This window comes from Artemia sp. Qi Xiang Cuo, chromosome 1 (assembly GCF_049724085.1).
Source record: "Artemia sp. Qi Xiang Cuo chromosome 1, ASM4972408v1, whole genome shotgun sequence".
Taxonomy (NCBI): domain Eukaryota; kingdom Metazoa; phylum Arthropoda; class Branchiopoda; order Anostraca; family Artemiidae; genus Artemia; species Artemia sp. Qi Xiang Cuo.
Window position 1 is genome coordinate 79,748,805 of NC_142794.1, and position 18,132 is coordinate 79,766,936.

At 35.5% G+C, this 18,132-nt stretch overlaps 1 protein-coding gene across 1 annotated transcript in view; it reads right to left on the bottom strand.

Annotated features, from left to right (window-relative positions):
- LOC148956776 (RNA 3'-terminal phosphate cyclase-like protein) overlaps nt 1-18,132 on the bottom strand; it is an 85,593-nt gene that overhangs the window by 21,691 nt on the left and 45,770 nt on the right. The gene's annotated exons all lie outside the window — the stretch shown is intronic.

The following is an 18,132-nucleotide window of genomic DNA, read 5'->3' on the forward strand; positions in this document are numbered from 1 at the left end:
TTATTTCATTAGCATGAACCAAACTTGATTTCTGTTTGATACAACCTTCCATTTTTGATACACGGCAAAAATAAAGAAAAAAAGGAATCAATATGCGACTTCTCAAACAAAAACAGCTGTCAAAAGCAATTAAGAAATCCCGCCTTGTTTCAAAGGATACAATTTTTAAAAATAATACTAAGAAGAAAAAGTCGCCATGGGAGATTGATTCAGGAATGGTAAATATTATTTTGGTTATTTTTAAAAGTAAAAGTTTATTCCAAAAAAAATTTTGTGATGATTTCTAAAAAAAAAGCCTAAAAAACATCAAAATAGTGTCAAGATCAATATGAAAAGTGTACCATTGGAATCTTGCATAGTTGAAAACATTGTACAGGGGAATACCAGTTCCCCTCATTCAGCGGCGGATCCAGCGGGGAGGGGGCGAAGGGGCGCACGCCCCCCTAGTTAGCCTAAAGTAGTGTAATTTACTTAATTTACTCAAGTTTGCGTTAATTAAACTTGCTCCTTACGAAAGTTTGTCGTATAAACCTATTTTGCCCCCCATTATTTTGTTTTTGTATCCACATATTTCCCCCCCCCCCAAAAAAAAAAACAAAATCCTTGATCCACACCTGTCCTGATTGAAGAACAAGGAAAATCACTTGTCTCAATAATTTATTTCTGTAACGATGCAGTTTCGACGTTTTCGCGTAGCTATCCCCGGTGTTCGTTTTAGATAGTGGTATCATTGATGTTTTGATTATTTTAAACGTATGATAAGGAAAGGGTGATGATACTCTATTTGAAGTTTGAAGACATAATAGAATTTTGTCAAATTAGTTGTATATAAAAGCTTTATTTAAGATAGAGGGTTGAAAAATTAATTTCCGGGAAAGATTTCACAGTAGAGTCTGCATTATGGAAGTTTTAAACTGAAGTTTTGTGCTTTCAGGAGGGATTATTTTCTGATGGGGGGGGGGGGAGGAAAGGGTTAAGGGGGAGGATTAGGCCCGGGAAGATGTGTACGTGGGGGACGGGACAGTTCGATTAAGGGAGCGCCTGATTTTTGAAAATACGATCTGAAATTAAATAAAAAAATAATTTTTTAAACTGAAAGTAAGGAGCAACATTAAAACTTAAAACAAACAGAAATTATTACGTATATGATGGGGTTCGCCCCCTAGTCAATACCTCGCCCTTGTCACTAGAGTATTTTTTTAGTGGTTTCAGAAGAGCTATATATTCTAATCAACCGGCTTTTGTGATTAAGGTGTTAGTGATTTGAACAAAACTCGAATTGTAGCGTAAAGAGCAAGGTATCGACTAGGGGGCAAACTCCCTAATATACGTGATAAAACATACGAATATAGAAGTTCGTTACGTAAGTTAATTCGTAAGTTATATCAGAACAAAATTTCGAGAAAGCCATTTAGCCAAAAAAGTAAAATTAATATGCAAATTTCTTTTTAATTATTCATGTACGGTGAGCCAAAATCTAAGTTGCATTAATTCAAAAACGTTCAGAAATCAAATAAAAAAAATTTAACTGAAAGTCAGGACCAACAGTAACACATAAAACGAACAGAACTTATTCTTTATATGACTGGGGCGGTCTCCTCCTACCTTCCTCGTTATTTACTATAACTTTTTTATATTTTAAACACCTTAATTTTTAAACAACTAAAATCTTACTTTAAATCCCTACAATCACCTCGGGCCCTCCCCCCACTTAAAAACGAAAAAAAACTCGTTTAAATATTGTAACTCCATGAGAAACCACCGCTTTGCAATGTTTTATCTATAGCGGTCTCTTGCAAATAGCCTATTTTACAGGTTTTTCGTTTCTGTTGTCATTTTAAAATATAATATTTTTTTCATTGGAAAAGGGGGTACCCAGGGGAGGGGGGGGGAGTTGAACACCCCCCCCCCTCCCAAAAACAAATTCTTTTTCTGACGTGTAAAAATGTAACAAAAATGTAGGTAAACAAAATTTGGTGTTTTCGCATCATGCAGGTATACTGTACAGGGCTTCCACTCTTAAAAATTAAAATTAGGGGACAAGTCTTCAAAATTCGGGGAATTTTTGGGAAAAAACAAAATGGAATTTCGTTGCGAAAATTTGGGAGCCAAAATTGGTTTTAGCTTCGTTTTCAGGCTCAACTAGGGCTTGCATCTGCGTAGTAAATCAAGCCTTATACAAAATAGGTTTTAGATCCAGAGCCACAGCCAGGGATTTGAACCCATAGCTGAAAACACTTATTGCTGATATTGCGGCAAAAACTTCAAAATTGCTTTAAAAAAAAAGTTTTAGTTTTTTTTTGTTTAACCCATCTCCCCCCAGAAAAAAACAGAAATTCCATCCTTTATGGAAGTTTCCCCACAAATAACCAGCCCCCTAGTACAAAGTTGCTCCTGCAGAAAATTTTCCATTACTGAGTCATTAAAATTAAGTTCCTCGCTATTAAAATGATATTTTTTGTCATTAAAATGACAACAACAATTCCGTTGAGCCGAAATATATATCCCAAATTTGTTAACAAATTGTTGCATACTCATTTTATTTCATTTCATTAGCATGAACCAAACTTGATTTCTTTAGCAGTGCCCACATAATGCACCAGTACCAATTTTTCTACAAGTTGACAAGACTATGCCCCTCTCCATAGAATCCTCAAAATCTTTAATAGGCTAATACTTTCAAAGATGGCCATATGTTGCGGTACAAAATTCGGAAAGTGGGTTATGCAAATCATTTGAAACCAGAAAGGATTTCTTAATTGCTGTTGACAGCTGTTTTTGTTTGAGAAGTCACATAATGATTCCTTTTTTTTCTTTATTTTTGCTATTTAGAAAAATTGATGTGAGACTTTTCAGGTATTGAAGTGATATGTTTGACCAATATTGATGGGGCATGTGCACTTAATTTTGATTGAATTCCGATAACAAAAATGAATTTAAGCTAAATTAAGACATCAGGACGAAGGATTATGGAGTATTCTTTTATATAAGGGGCTATATTTCAGTCACTTATATACAAGATTGAAAGCAAAGAAATAACAAAAGGAGCCTTTTCAAGGTAGAAAACTCAATATTTTTATTTAAGAATGCCAAAGCAAAAAAAAAAACAAAGCAAAACAAGCATATTTTTTGTGTAGCTGCTGACGAGTGTGGGTATTAACGAATTTTTTATTTGTTAAAAAAAATAAGAGTTGTGAGAAAGTCAAACTTTAGCATAAAGAAAAAGGCATTAAGGAGGGGACAGCCCTTTTCATATACAGAATAATGTCTGTTTAAGTTTTAACGTTGTTCCTTACTTTCAGTTAAAAAACTTGTTTTTTTATTTAATTTTTGAACGTTTTTGAATTGATGCAGGTTTTGATCTTGGGTCACCGTACATGAATAATTAAAACAAAATTTGCATATTAATTTTACTTTTATTTGGTTAAATGGCTTTCTCGAAACTTATTTAATTTTATTTACAAATGTTTTTATTAGTAATAAAGATACATAACTTAAAAATTAACTTACTTAACAAACTTCTACATTCATATATTTTTGATATGTAGGCCTATATTAGGGGGCTCGCCTACTAGTCAATACCTCGCTTTTTAAGCTTGAGTTCGAATTTTGTTCCAGTTCTTTAAAAATGACCCCTTAATAACAAAGGCCGTTATGTAGAATAAATAGATCTTATGAAAGTACTAAAAAATCTTTGGCTTAACGAGTGAGGTACTGACTAGGGGATGAACCCCCTCTGGATCCACCACTGTCATGGTTGCAGAGGTAGGTGTAACCTAGTAAAGAAAAAACAACAGCCCATAGTAACCAAAAGTTAAAAACATTTTGAAAAAAAATTACTATTAAGAAAAAGTTGCCATGGGACATTGATTCAGGAATGGTAGCTATTATTTTGGTTCATTTTAAAAGTAAAAGTTTACTCCAAAAAAAAGTTTATGATAATTTCTAAAAAAAGACTAAAACACATCAAAAATAGTGTCAGATCAATATTAAAAGTGCACGATTGAAGTCTTGTAGACTTGAAAATATTTTACAGTGGAATACCCGGTCCCCTCATTCAGTGGCAGATCCAGTGGGGAAGGGGTGAAGGGGTGCATGCCTCCCTAGTTTATCCTATAGTAGTTTAATTTACTTAATTTACTCAAGTTTGTGCTTATTAAACATACTCCTGATGAAAGTTTATTAGATCAACCTATTGCGCACCGTCTTAATGTTTTAATTGGAACCACCGAGACGGCCCTCCCCCCCCCCAAAAAAAAAATACCTGATCCGCACCTGTCTCCATTGAATAACAAGGAAAATCACTTTTCTAAATACTTTCAATATTAATATTTATATTAAACTTACGTTTAAACTTACATCCGATTTACATAACACCCAAAATTTGCCCACCCCCCCCCCTTATTTATAAAGTAATAACCTGAATTTGCAGATATAGGGGGGGGGGGCTGAAATTAATTTCCGATATAAAAGATTATTATATTCTTAATAAGCATTAAAAAAGGCATTGAATGGTGTATTCACTTTAGTCCTAACTTAATAATATGATTTGGGGTAAAATTCTACTTTACCTACTTTTGGCTATCTTGGAAAGGAGTTAGGTTAGGAAACTGAAACTTTCAGGGATAGAACTAAAGACTAAAGTATGTCCCGGGAAGGTATTTTGGAGTACCTGCCTCCACTCCTTCTTGCTCTAGAGGGTCCTGACCTTTGATGACCTTTAAAAATCTGTGTTATAAAGTGAAACCTTGTAAAATAGATCTTCTGCTTAAAATGAAATCCAACAAAATTGTTTTCAGCCTCACAACTTTGCTCAATCCTGATTTATAGAGTTTTAAAGATATGCAAATACATTTCCTAAATTTTGAAAATTAACATTGATATGGCTTAAAATACTACTCAAATAACAGGAATTGCATTTTCAGAACTAAAGCCAGAGAAAAAGAATCTTATAACTGAAAATTAAGGTAAAATGTTGTTTTGTCAAAATTTCAATAGGTATAGACCTGTCATGTAAGCAAATTTCAGGATCCTCTAGAGAGAGAAGGAGATAAGTACTTCAAAATACCTTCCCAGGACATACTTTAGCCTGTAGACCCATCCCTGAAAGTTTCATTTTCCTAACCTTGGCCCTTTCCAAGATAGGTAAAAGTAACTAAAGTAGAATTTTACCTATTTACCCATTTTTGTTGGAAATGAATTTTAGCCCCCACCCCTATATATACCAATTCTGGTTATATATTTGCACATTAGGGGGGTGGGGGGAAGTTGAAACTTACCTCTCATTTACACAGAAATAAAATTACCCCCCCCCCCTAATGTGCAAATATATACCCTGAAGTGGTATATATAGGGGGTGGGGGCTAAAATTCATTTCCAATAAAAATAATTGCTATATTCTTAAAGAGCATAAAAAAGAGCATTTAAGAGCGTAATTTACTTAATTAACTAAAGTTGGCGTGAATTAAACTTACTCCTAATGCAAATTTATCAGCCCAACCTATTTTGCGCCCCTTAATTTTTTTTATTATATCGCCCTATTTCGTCCCCCCCCCCCCCCCCCCCCAAAAAAAAAATCCCTGATCGGCACATGCTCACATTGAATAACAAGGATAATCACTTCTCAATAATTCCAATCTGAATTATTATCTTCTCTAAAAATCAAATTTGTTATACAAATTTGTAATAAACCTTTAAAAATTAATTTTTCATTTGCGAAATGGTGATTTACAAACTGCAGCTCTTTCGAAATTAGCTTGGCCGAGATTACAGCGTATAGAAAACAAGACTGGGAAAACTAGTTTTTTTGCTGGTGGCCGTGAATAGGGAGACTGCTGGTCGGGAATAGGCAATATTGCATCATAACTATTTACAATGAGCCGTTTGTATGTCCGACTTTAGGCGGAATTGTCACTTGTTAGTATTTCAAAAATAGGCAGCGCTGTACTAGGCTTAACTATTTGAATTAGTAACCTACTTGTTCACAAAAGATACAGAATTTTAACTGTAAAAAAATTAAGTTTCTAGGTGGTATAATACAGTAATTAGAGTAGTTTAAATGTCAAAAAGTTTTCAAAGTGATTAAAGTGTCCGACTACTGGGTGTCTTACCCTAGGACTAATGTTTTTATTCATTGTCTATGCTATACTAAATTGTTTTATAAGGGTAAGCTAAAGCACTTATTATATACTGATTCTCAAAACATTAAGCATTGTATCATTCATGAAGGTTAGTTGATGCACTTCAAATAATCATATTTTAGGTTTTCTTGTGCTGGGTTTTAACTGGGTTGAATTTACTCATTTGGTAATATATCCCCTATGGCGGATATTAGTATTAATTGTAATTAAAATATCTAGTACATTAATTGTTCAACATAATTAGTTTTTGAATGAATTTGTTTTAGATATATGGGCTAGTAGGCCTATGTCACCTTAATTTAGGTTTATATTAAGTTTATGTTTGGTTCATAAGGACTTATATTGATAATATAGTTAACATTGATATTTGATTATGACTTTGTGGTGTATAGGCCTATTTTATATGTGGTTTATATTTGTTTTTGTTTGACATTAGAGTAGTCTATAGGCTAATTTGTCAATTAGATTTGATCTTATATGACTCTGCTTTTGGGAAAGAGGGTAACACCTTTTTATGGAAGAAAGAAAGTTTTGGATTATGTTGTTGTACTGGATATTTCTTCTTAGGTTACAAGTCATTAATTAGATTGTTACCATATTTCATATTCCTTGAGAAGTAGAGATAAGCCTATTTTGTAAGTTAGACACACTTATCCTGGACTTAAAAAATCATAATGTTGATTTAACAAATTTTAAATAATCTTTGGTAGGTATAGGTTGTTATTTGGTGTAATTGAATTGTTGGATTATGTGCATACAAACCAAATCAACTATTTTGTTGCAAATGTTTAATGTCATGCGGCATAGTTGTGAAAAATCTGCCGTTTCTAAAGGCGTTGATACTGAATTCTATTATTTGTATTTAAATAAATATGATATTTCTTTTTTTGTTTATAGATTATTAAGATTTTTTATGTTTTAAATTATAATTTTTTTTATATACTTTTGTTGAAAATTATATCCTCAACGTATTATTCAAGATTAAATTTCCTTTATTTTGATTGGCTTTGGGTTTAGAAACGGAATTTCTTTGTTTAAATTTACGCCATTTTAAGAATGACTTGATACCAGCGTTGCCACCGGCCGGGATTAATCCAGGTTTTCCGGGATTTTTTTTTGCGGTCCGGGATTTTTTTTTGTGTCCGGGACTTTCGGGATTTCTTTAATAAAAACCGGGATTTTTTGCTAAAAACCGGGATTTTTGCTAAAAACCGGGATTTTTTATTAAAAAGAGATTTTCAACGATTTTGGCTGATAGTCTACTTTTTTTTCTGTACAGTATCACGAATATTCTCTGTTTTTGCTAGTTCCCTCTGGATTTGCGCTATTACACTGTAGAAACAATTTTTTCGTTCCGGATTTAACTTTTGAAAATTGGAGTCGAGCGGCGAATTCGAATTTTAAACGTGCTTTAACCTTGCAGGAAGTATTGAAAGTAGTCTCAACTGACGCCACCGTCAAGAGGAGACTTAAATCTCTCAGGTCAGTGCCCCGTGCAATGCCTCGGGCAAAGTTAAACTCAGAAAAGGTAAGTAAAAAGCGTACGGCATTCTACTTATTCTGTATATATATAAGTGGAATAAGTTTAAACAGGGATCTGAATCTCAAAGTAGAGTTTTTCCCCTCGCTGATGGTGCTATTCCCAAGAAGCTTAACTTTATTTTGTTAACTATTGTATTATACCACCTATAAAATTGATTTTTGTTAGGTTACCATGCATAGGCCTAACTTATTAGGTTTCTCCTAATTTTCTTGAACAAGTAGGCTAGCCTAGGCTATTTGATTAGGCTGATTATTTTAGCCATATGGATTGCTGAATGTTTTGAATGCATTGATAGTTAATAGTAGAGTCTAATGGCAAATACACAATTTAGTTTAAGCATAGCTTAGGCAAATTCAAGAAAATACTGCCCAATCTTAAACACATGATCCTATAGGCCTTGTAGGATACAAAGCCACTCAAACATAAATAGATTCAATCCCAGACATGTGCTGTAAAGAAAAATAGTCTACTAGGGTTTGCTAACTTTTCTTTAAGCTTAATTTTCAGTATAAAAAAGTTTCTGAGATCACATTGAGCTAATCCCAACAAGGTAATCTAAATCTATACATATGCAAGACTAAGAGCTTGCTTGGACATGTAGGCTCTATTTGAATCAAATTATGCTCGTTTGTTTGTCCAAAGTTAGTGATTATCCAAACACCAGGGGTGCTTGGATAATATACCCAGTTCTTCATCAGCAGCTGATGTGTATTACCAAATAAAGCTAGTTTAAAGAAAAATCAAACTGTTTTGTTAAGCCTAAAGGTGTATCTGGCTTTGTGGGGGAATAGACAAGGAAATAGAAAATCTAATGGTATATTTCCTTTTTTTCTTTATCTGATTTCTCCCCTTTAATAAATATTAGAGCTAAAAATATGTTTTGCTATTACTAGGCCTAGACTAGTCTATCTTTACAAAGCCTATCTTTAGTCTACTTAAAATTTCCTTTTCCTGACCTAGCCCCATTTTCCATTTCCTGACTTGAAGTAAAATCAAGTAATTGGAAGCATTTCATCAAGCCACAATGTCCATTGGGCTTGTATACATAATGGGCTGGGGCTTGATGGCAGAATTTGCTTCAACCAACTAATTTTTTTTTTTTTTTTTTTTTTTTTTTTTTTTTTTTAAATTACCGACTGGCAGGATCAATACAAGATACTAGGGTATATAGGAGTGCTGTTATTGATGTGAAAAGTAAAGACCACCATCTAGTAGTGTCTAGGGTTAATCTAAAGCTGAAGTCTCGGAAGGGTAACTACCTCCCAGGAAGTTATGATGTTGGTAGACTCCAGGATGAGAATTTGAAACAAGCTTTCCAGGAACAGTTGAATACCAAACTTGAGAGTTTAAAAGTTGACAATGTGGAAGATGGTTGGAATAATTTTAGAAAAGCATTCTGGTAACATGAATTTGTGTGGACTTTTCTACCTCCCACCACCCATTTCCAGACATATTGTAAGATGACCTCTTTTTTTAATTTCAAGGATAAGTTTTTTAGGTAGAGAGGAGGTAACAAGAAAAATCTTTAGTCAGAACTTTTGAGAATCTTTTAAATTTCTTTCTATAAAATGTCCATATAAATAGACTAGCATTAGATTTTATGATTTAGGGGGTCTGCAGTATATTATACTTCTAATCATGAATTATGATGCATATGCAGTGCTCTTTCTTTCTGGAGAAGTTTCTGTTCTCCAATACAGAAAATACCTATTAGGTTGCGATTCTGCGAACTCGAAATCACGATAGCTCAAACGTCAAAATCGCTGGATGCAAAATTTGACTTTACACAAAAGCAGCAAAAATCGAGGTTTCAGGGAAATGCAAGGATCCCTACAGATCCAAAAGTAGTAGAAAAGCCGAAAGTACTGCGATATGTCCTTTAATTTGAGTCAGAAAAGTTTAAATTGGCCACACAAAGTTTCTGGAAAGTGATTTTGTGCTTGATAGGCTTAGAGAAGTAAAAATTAAGTAGAGGAGAATGTTAGCCCATCAACTTTTTTTGGTGGCAGCAGATAGATAGGAATTTCTTGGCCACTCGAGTACCTAGTCTTTAGCATTCTGACTATGTTTCTCTAGCCTGACTATATTTGTGATCATGCATTGAAGGAATAAGACTTTGCAGCCAAAAATCTTATAAGGCTTTATTTCTACATTTAACCTTGGCCTAGGTGGGTCTGAATGAAACAGAAATTCCAGTATCTAGAAAGTATTTGTTAGAAAGAAAAAAGATCATATAATATTCCTCTGACTTATACAGTCTGACCGGTGGAAGATTTTGGACAAGAGACAGCTAGTGAATCAGCTAAGCATTGACAATAATTGGTAGCTCTGTAAATACTTACGTCCATGGGCGTAGGCCGGGGGGGGGGGCTAGAATAGTCAGAATGCTAAAGACTAGGTACTCGAGTGGCCAAGAAATTTATAAATATTTAAAAATAATTAATATATATAAAATATATATTAAAATATAATATATATTAGTATAAATATTTAAAAATATTAAGAAAAAATATTTATTTTCAATTTAAAGGACATAGGAACGCAAAAATAATGATAATACCTTCATTCATGGTTAAAAATCTCAATTCATATCCACCAAGCCTTTTTTTAACACGTTTAGGGATTTTCAAGATTTTGAGGCCAGACGTCATAATTCCTACACAGTGCGATCCGAGACCACGGCCGCAAAAAATTTGAAAATCGTTGATGTGACTTCTTACCCTGGTTGATTTAAAATGAAGGAAGAAAACAGAAAATGCAGTCTCTCTGCCTGCATTCCCTTATAGCTTTTCGTTAGCTTCTTCTGTAGCCTTTCATCGGCACCTGAGGAAAAATCAGCCAAAGATTATTTCGTCGCAACACCAGAGGGACGCTGCAAGCCCACGGACCAAATAGTAAATTCGTAAATAACAAACATTTGAAAAACGCTACTAATTTGGGTGTTTGATGGGAATTAGTGTTTTCTCGGTTCCCATAGAGCATTATATGTATATTTTTTACGTGTCTATGTCCTTTAACTAAAACCTAAACGACGGGCATGCTTTTAAGACGAATTTTCATAGCTTTGGTTCTGGTTTTGCCCCCCCCCCTTCCAAAATTCTGCCTACGCCCATGCTTAAGTCTGCTCTTTTACAGATGAAGGACATTCGTCTCTTGTTTGCGAAAAAGCGGAAGAGTCCTGAGACTACCCATGGAGAGTCAGGATTAGCTGCCACCACAGGTTCGTCAGATCTTGAAAAGGAAATATTACTTACGAAACATCCACGTCAAGAGCCCGACGCTGGCTGTTCTGCCGACGCGGATTCGTCACATTTTGAAAACGAAGTGTTTACTACCGTACGCCCACATCGACAGTCCAACTTCGATAATGAATACTCCTCCTCTGAAGATTCAGAGGACGAACATTCTTCTGAAGATATAACCGAAGACCTTAGCAATAGTGACGAGGGGTCAGAATTTGATCCAAATCCTGTGTCGTCGTCGGAGTCTGATAATGCTGAAAATGGGCGGCATTCTTTGAATGAGAAGAACAGAAATCTTAGAAAGGATTCAGTGAAAACCAAAAATGCGTCATCTTCCAAAGAGATTGGGAAGAGAAGAGAAAAACGTGCAGTCCAGAAAAGCAAAGGCAAGAAAAATTATGTAGATAAGTTCACCAGCAAGTGGCTCCATTTGCCAGAATTTAAGGGCTGGCTTAAGGCGTATGAAAAAGAGCCATCAAAGGCTTACTGTAGCTATTGCTCAAAACCACTCAAAGGGAATAAGTCTGCTATGAGACGGCATGCGTCCAGACCATTTCATGTTAACGCTGTCAAAGCTAAAATGAATCAAGTATCGGCTTTATCATGTGCTTCCAAAGAGCTCCAGGAGCGAGCCAAACTAAGAGACAGTATTTTAGGCCTTGAACTGGGCTTGTGTGCGTTTATTGTGAAAGAGAACCTTCCGGTTTCTAAAATGGATCAGTTGCCTGACGTTTTAAAAAACTACATAAAAGACTCGCCGACTGTTAGTGGTCTTGCTTGCGCCCGGACTAAATCTTCAGAAATGATCAAACACGTGATTGCGAAAGAAGGGGAAGAGGAACTTGCTACTGATCTGAAAGGATGCAAATTTTCGATAATCGTTGATGAATCTACCGATGTTTCGTGTACGAAGTTTTTAGTGATTCTAGTGCGTTATGCCAAGAAGGTCGAAAATGATCTTAAACTTGTCGAAGAATTTTTAGCAATGCCAAAAGTAAAAGATGCATCTGCGGCTGGGCTAAAAGCATTAATCGTTAATGAGTTTGTCACTAGGGGCATCCCTGTAGCAAATATTATTGGTTTTGCTTCTGACAATGCTAGTGTTATGTTAGGCAAAAACAATGGATTGGCTACCCTCTTGAAACAAGAGCTACCATGGCTAGTGGTACATGGCTGCATCTGTCATTCTTTTGCCCTGTGCTCTGCTGCTGCTTGTGAGGCACTGGATTCGTCAGTAATCCAATTTAGTCATGACATATACAACTTTGTCGCCTTTTCACCAAAACGCAAAGAACAGTTTAAGGAATGCCAGGCCTTTTTGAATATTGCCGAACATGCCGTACTTTATCCAAGTAAAACAAGATGGTTGGCCATGGAGCAGGTGGTGCAGAGATTATTGGAACAGTGGCCTGCATTAACCTTGTACTTTCAGTCGATGATGCTGACAGAAATACCAGCAGCCAACGCAATATTGAAGGGGCTACAAAGCCATGAGTTGCAGCTCTATTATATGTTTCTCGGGTACATTTTGCCTGTGGTGAATAGGCTGAATTTACAGTACCAGAGTGAAGATGTTAGGATTCACCTGATTTTGAAATCTGTGAGAGATACTCTGGGAGAAATTCTGAGAAACTTCATGAAAGAAAATTCTCTGCGAAATAAAGATCCCTTTGAAGTTGACGTCTTCAACCCTCATAACCTGAGACTTTTTAATGAGATTTACTTCGGTGCCAAATTTGATGTTCTAGTCAAGTCGGAAAACTTGCGTTTATCCTCTCATCAGGTGAATGACATTCAAGTCAAGTGTGTCAAGTTCTACCAGATTCTTGTGAAGCAGATTCAAAAAAGGATTAACCATAGGGATCCTCTTTTGAAACAGTTAGAATGTATTGACCCTTCAATCGCTCTTTCGGGCCAGATCTCCTCTAGAGCACCGCTGTACAGTAGGTTTTGTGCAACATACTCTGTTGACGTCGAGGAGCTTAACTCAGAGTGGATAAGACTGCCATTTGTGGATGAGATCTTTGAAGTGAAAGGTAAAGAAGGTCCTGTAGCGTTTTGGTCCTTTGTGGACAGTTGTAAAGATGCAGGTGAAAATAAGATGTTCAAAGTCTTACCTTCATTTATGTTTACCATGATGAGCCTGCCACACAGTAGTGCCGGCGCTGAAAGGCAGTTGTCCCTTCTCAAGCTTATTAAGAGCCCGCTCCGGAACAGATTAGACAGCGAGATGCTGAGTGCCCTCATGCACGTCCACCGGTTCATACCTGATGCAAAGAAATGGACTGTGCGGGGGTCTATTGTGGCTAAGGCCATAATTTTTAAAATTGCCGAAAAAATTTTTGAATTTTCTTTTAAAAATTTTTTCACCGGGTTATTTTAATTTTTTTTTTTTTTTTTTTTTTTTTTAATCCCACCTCCTATCCGAAACTTTACTTAACATTTTTGTTAAAAAAATTTTTAAATTCAAAAACTTTAAGCGAAAAAAAAATACTGTTTTATATATAAACCGCAACAGGTGTTCTTAAAAAATGCTTACTAATCAACAAATAAAATTTTGTAAAACAAAAAAAAAAACTATTTTATAACCCGAATAAAGGGCGTCCGCCGTCCACCGTACCCCCCTGCATGCGTTGGCCCTGGGGGGCTTGTTTGTTTTCTTTTTTTTTCAGCCCTTTTTAAGACCTTTACGGTCGTAAACCCTTACGACCTACCGTATTGATTGGCTTATTCACTGTAGGCCTATTTTATTGTTTTTCTATTGATTTAGTGTTTGATTTAAATGGTATGTATTCCCCCTCTATGACAGGCCTAGGAGCCTTTGGGGGATTAGCACAATGTATTTTCTTGTATGATTAATTGATTATGAATAAATCTTAGCTATCTATCTATTTATCTTATCTTATCTGATTTGTAGACTTCCTGATTTGTGAAAGAATTTTGAGAGCCTGCTCAATTAGTCCTTTATTTCCGACTGGCAACTGATGGATTTTTTTGCTTCTGTGAGCACATTCCATTTTTTGGAAGGTTGATTTTGTGTTTTTAGTAAAGCCCTAGTTTTTCAAAATCCTAATATATATTAAAAATACCAGTTTATTTGTAGTCAGTTTGTTTGAGCTAGTTTTGCAGTTTTATCTTGCACAAATTGTGAAGCAATAATTTCTGTCGCTTTAAGTTTCAACTTAGCCCTTTATTTCCGTAAGAAAAAATTGGTTTGACTTTTAGATTAATTTTTTTAAAGAAGGGTATTCTCTTCCTTACGACCCTACGGTCGTGACCACCCGAAGGTCGTAACCACCGTAAGACCCAACCGTCGTTATCCGTCCCTACGGTCGACCCAACGACCCTACGGTCGTTTGCCCTTTTTACGGAACATTTGCGAATTGCTTTGGCCTAAAATATATGTCTTAGATACTACTAATCCACCAGAACTTTTTAACGTCGAAATAATACTAGGAATATTGACAATCAGTTGTTAGTTACAACTAGAAACCACGTTTCACGGTACTTCGAAGTTCGCGCCTTGCTTTTTACGTCATCACCTTGCAGCCCTATGTTGTATAACCTAAAAACCGTGTTCCGGGATTTTTTTTGAAATTTCGGGATTTTTTTTGAAGAAAAATCGGGATTTTATTTTTGAGCTGGTGGCAACACTACTTGAATCTTCAGTTGATTCTTCTGTGCTTGTGTAGTGGTTATCAAAGTAAAGAACAGTGAAATTGCTTACTAAAATGTCCTAATTTCAAGAACAAGTTTTTTCTGGGGGAAGTAAAGAGCGAACTTTAAACGAACGAATTTAATATTTAATAGCCTATCTAATATGAGCCTAGCCTATCTTCATAGCTCGTATATATAGAAAAAAACCAGTGCCAATAAACAAACCGAAGTAAGTTGTAATCTATTCAGAAGAACCTCTCTGGGAATTTTTTTTTGTACCCAGACACTTCTTCTTCTATTTAACAGCAGGCGGGCTTTTCAGTAAAACTATTTAGCCCTTTTCCTTCTGCTTCACTCTGTGGTCTACAGAGCTACTGGCTTGATTGCCTCATATTTATTAGATATATTCAGATATCTTTCAGCAGATCTTTCGACTCTAGGAGTTCAAATATAAGATGATAGATGTCGATTTCTATGCTCTGTGTGCAGGTATAGTTGGCTAGGCTCTTGACTGATAGTGGGATTTTGTGGTGTTTGAAGTATTTTAACAGTTTAGAAAGCAAGGTATGTTGTGCAGACGTCAGCATATTACATTCAAATAGGCAATGGTCAATTGTTTCATTATTCATATTACAATGCCTGCAAAGAGGGGACAGGGGAATTGAACCACTTGAATTAGAAATCTTATATGAGAATGCAAGGAAATTTAGTCCATTTGTTCCAGAACGAATTCTATGATAAATTTTAGAAAGATACTTATTGGGAAAGGGGGAAAGGATAGGATTAATCTTATTAAAATTAATATCTGATAGCCTCCATCGGTAAATATCTCTAATTGGGATTGGTCTCCCACTTGGCTGGTCAATATTTATAGCATTTTTTGCTATTTCATCAACCTGATGATTACCACTTATGCCAGAGTGGCTAGGAATGTACTGAAAGTAAGTCTTTATGCCACTTGAAGCAAGATTAGGCTAGTTAAGCTGGACATAAGGAAACATATTAAGAAAAGAATTGTTACTCCATAATATGCAGAATAATCCTAGTTAACACATTTTGCAGGGGGAGAGTCTTTATCTTCACTTCTTTCCTTGTTTTTCCAGTTTTTCTAAGAAATTTACAAATTTCTTAGAACCTGTAGGCTATATTCAAAGAATATATTACCCCACCTCTCTAATGTGCAAATATATACCTAGAATTGCATCCTCAATTTAAATATAACATATATTTGCATCACAAATCAGCTTTACTCCCATATTAGCCATGTGGTGGCATATCTTTAAAACCTTAAACATTGGTATTGAGCAAAGTTGTGAAGCTGAAAACCTTCTGTTGTACTTCATTTAAGCAGAAGGTCTATTTTGCAAGGTTTCACTTTCACAGCACACAGATTTTTTAAAGGTCATTACCCTCTAGAGAGAGAAGGAGTGGAGTTAGGTAACTTCAAAACACCTTCCTGGAACATAATTTAGGCTGTAGACCCATCCCTGAAAGTTTCATTTTCCTAACGAAACCCCTTTCCAAGATAGTCAAAAGTAGCTAAAGTAGGATTTTACCATCATTTTTGTTGGAAATGAATTATTTCTCATCTGTTTTATATGTTCAGTGAAGTTTCAACAGAGTTACCTATATTTCAACAGGGCCTATTGTTGTCTGTCTAAAATTTCAACATGGTTACTACAAGATATTCTGAAAAGAAATTAATCTCATGATAGAGTCCAATATTTATGTTTGAATTTGGCTGAAGGAATATTTTTAGTCTGCCTAGTATTCCACTACATCAGACAAAAATTCTTGACACTTCAAACATAGCTTTGTCAATATAATATTAGTTGTCACTTTAATTTGATTTTTACCAAGAAAAAGCCAACATGGCTACATTTTAGAGAATATCAGATGTATGTTGACTCACTGGTGCTTATTCCAACTTTTTTTTTTACAAAAAAAAAAACAAGTAATGACAGTTTGAAAATTAAATTACATAGTTAAAAAGATGTTGGGTGTTTATTATCTGCATAACTAAGCAGAGTTAACCTATTTTAAAGGGAAATTTCAACAGTGGTTCCAAAATTGCACTGTGCCTAAAATTGCACAAATGAGTCATTGGTGCCTTTGCATCTTCTTTCTCTCAAACTTTACTTGGCAATCTTTATTTTTTCTGTATAATAGCTCTAAAGAGGTTGGGCTTGGCTTGCGCCTCTTTTCACTGATATGCACACAAGAGGAAGCATAAAAAACAAAAATAGATGAGCAAATCAACTTCAATGTAGAGAATGAAACTTCAGGGACAAATGGTGCTAGGCTCACATTTTTGTCTGTCATGAAAACACTGTTGGTATATATACTTATAGCTTTTTCTGGGTGAAGATGTCTGTAGCAACATGTCTCCAGGGTAGCAAGGGTATCTTTGTGAATATGAGGGGTTCCTTCTGGTTGCTGTCTTTGAAATTCTGACATATGTAGCATCTTTGGACTGTTCTTTCAATGTCTGCATTGTATCTTATCCATTAGACAATTATTCTTGCTTGCTGTTTCGTTTTTCTATGCCCAAGTGGGAAGCTTTCAACTGGCTCAGAATTTCTGATTTCAGCTTTCCAGGTATGAGGATTCTTTCTTCCTTGAGGATGAGGCTGCAGTCAACTGTCAGTTCATGTTGTATTGTCCAGTAGGGCAAGAGATCATTGCTGCAGAGTCTCCAGATTTTTGACCATCCAATTTTGATGGTATTTATTATTTGGCAATTTCTGCTAGCTTTTTGGAAATTTTTGGCAATCAGTGACCAGCAGAAATCTCAAAACTGATGTATGTAGATTTCAAGCTCTTGATCTAATGTCTCATCTATGTCTAGCAAATATGGCCTTGATAGAGCATCAGCAAATGGAATGTCAGTGCCAGGATGGTAGGTGAGTGTCGGGTCATAGGTTGGATCTTTAGCAGCCTCCATTGATTCTTGCTGGTGCTTTCTGTAGGAGCTTAGATACTATGTTTTTCAGGGGCTTGTGGTTGGTTGTGGCAATCACCTTTCTGCCATAGAGATAGTGGTGGAAGTGCTTACACCCAGATACAATTGCATATAACTCCTTCTCGAGTTGAGAGTACATATCTCAGTTTTGTTCAGGGATCTAGAGGCATAAGTAGTTGCAGGCTGTCCAAGGAAGGCGGCCTTCTTTCATGCAGGGTACATGTCCTAAATATGTCCACCTTTCTTCATTTGCACAGTAATAATAAGAGGTTGACTGGTTCTATTATGATTATCAGAGTTGGGTGTTTTATGTTGCTAGCTTATGTTTAGAAATATACTTAGGTACAACTTCTCCAATGCAAGAATTTGCTTTTAAATTTGATGATTCATTTTAAAGCACTCACTCGGAGTGAGGAGTATGGAGAGCACGTTGCTACAGAAGAGATGTACATTAAGTCACAAAGAATATCTAATGCTCCTCCAAATGGGATGTAGTTTATTAAAAGCTTTGGTGGAGTGACCCAATTGTGCGTTTTGGTCATTATTTCACCATCACAATTGATCCAGCTACCCAGGTATTTGAAATCT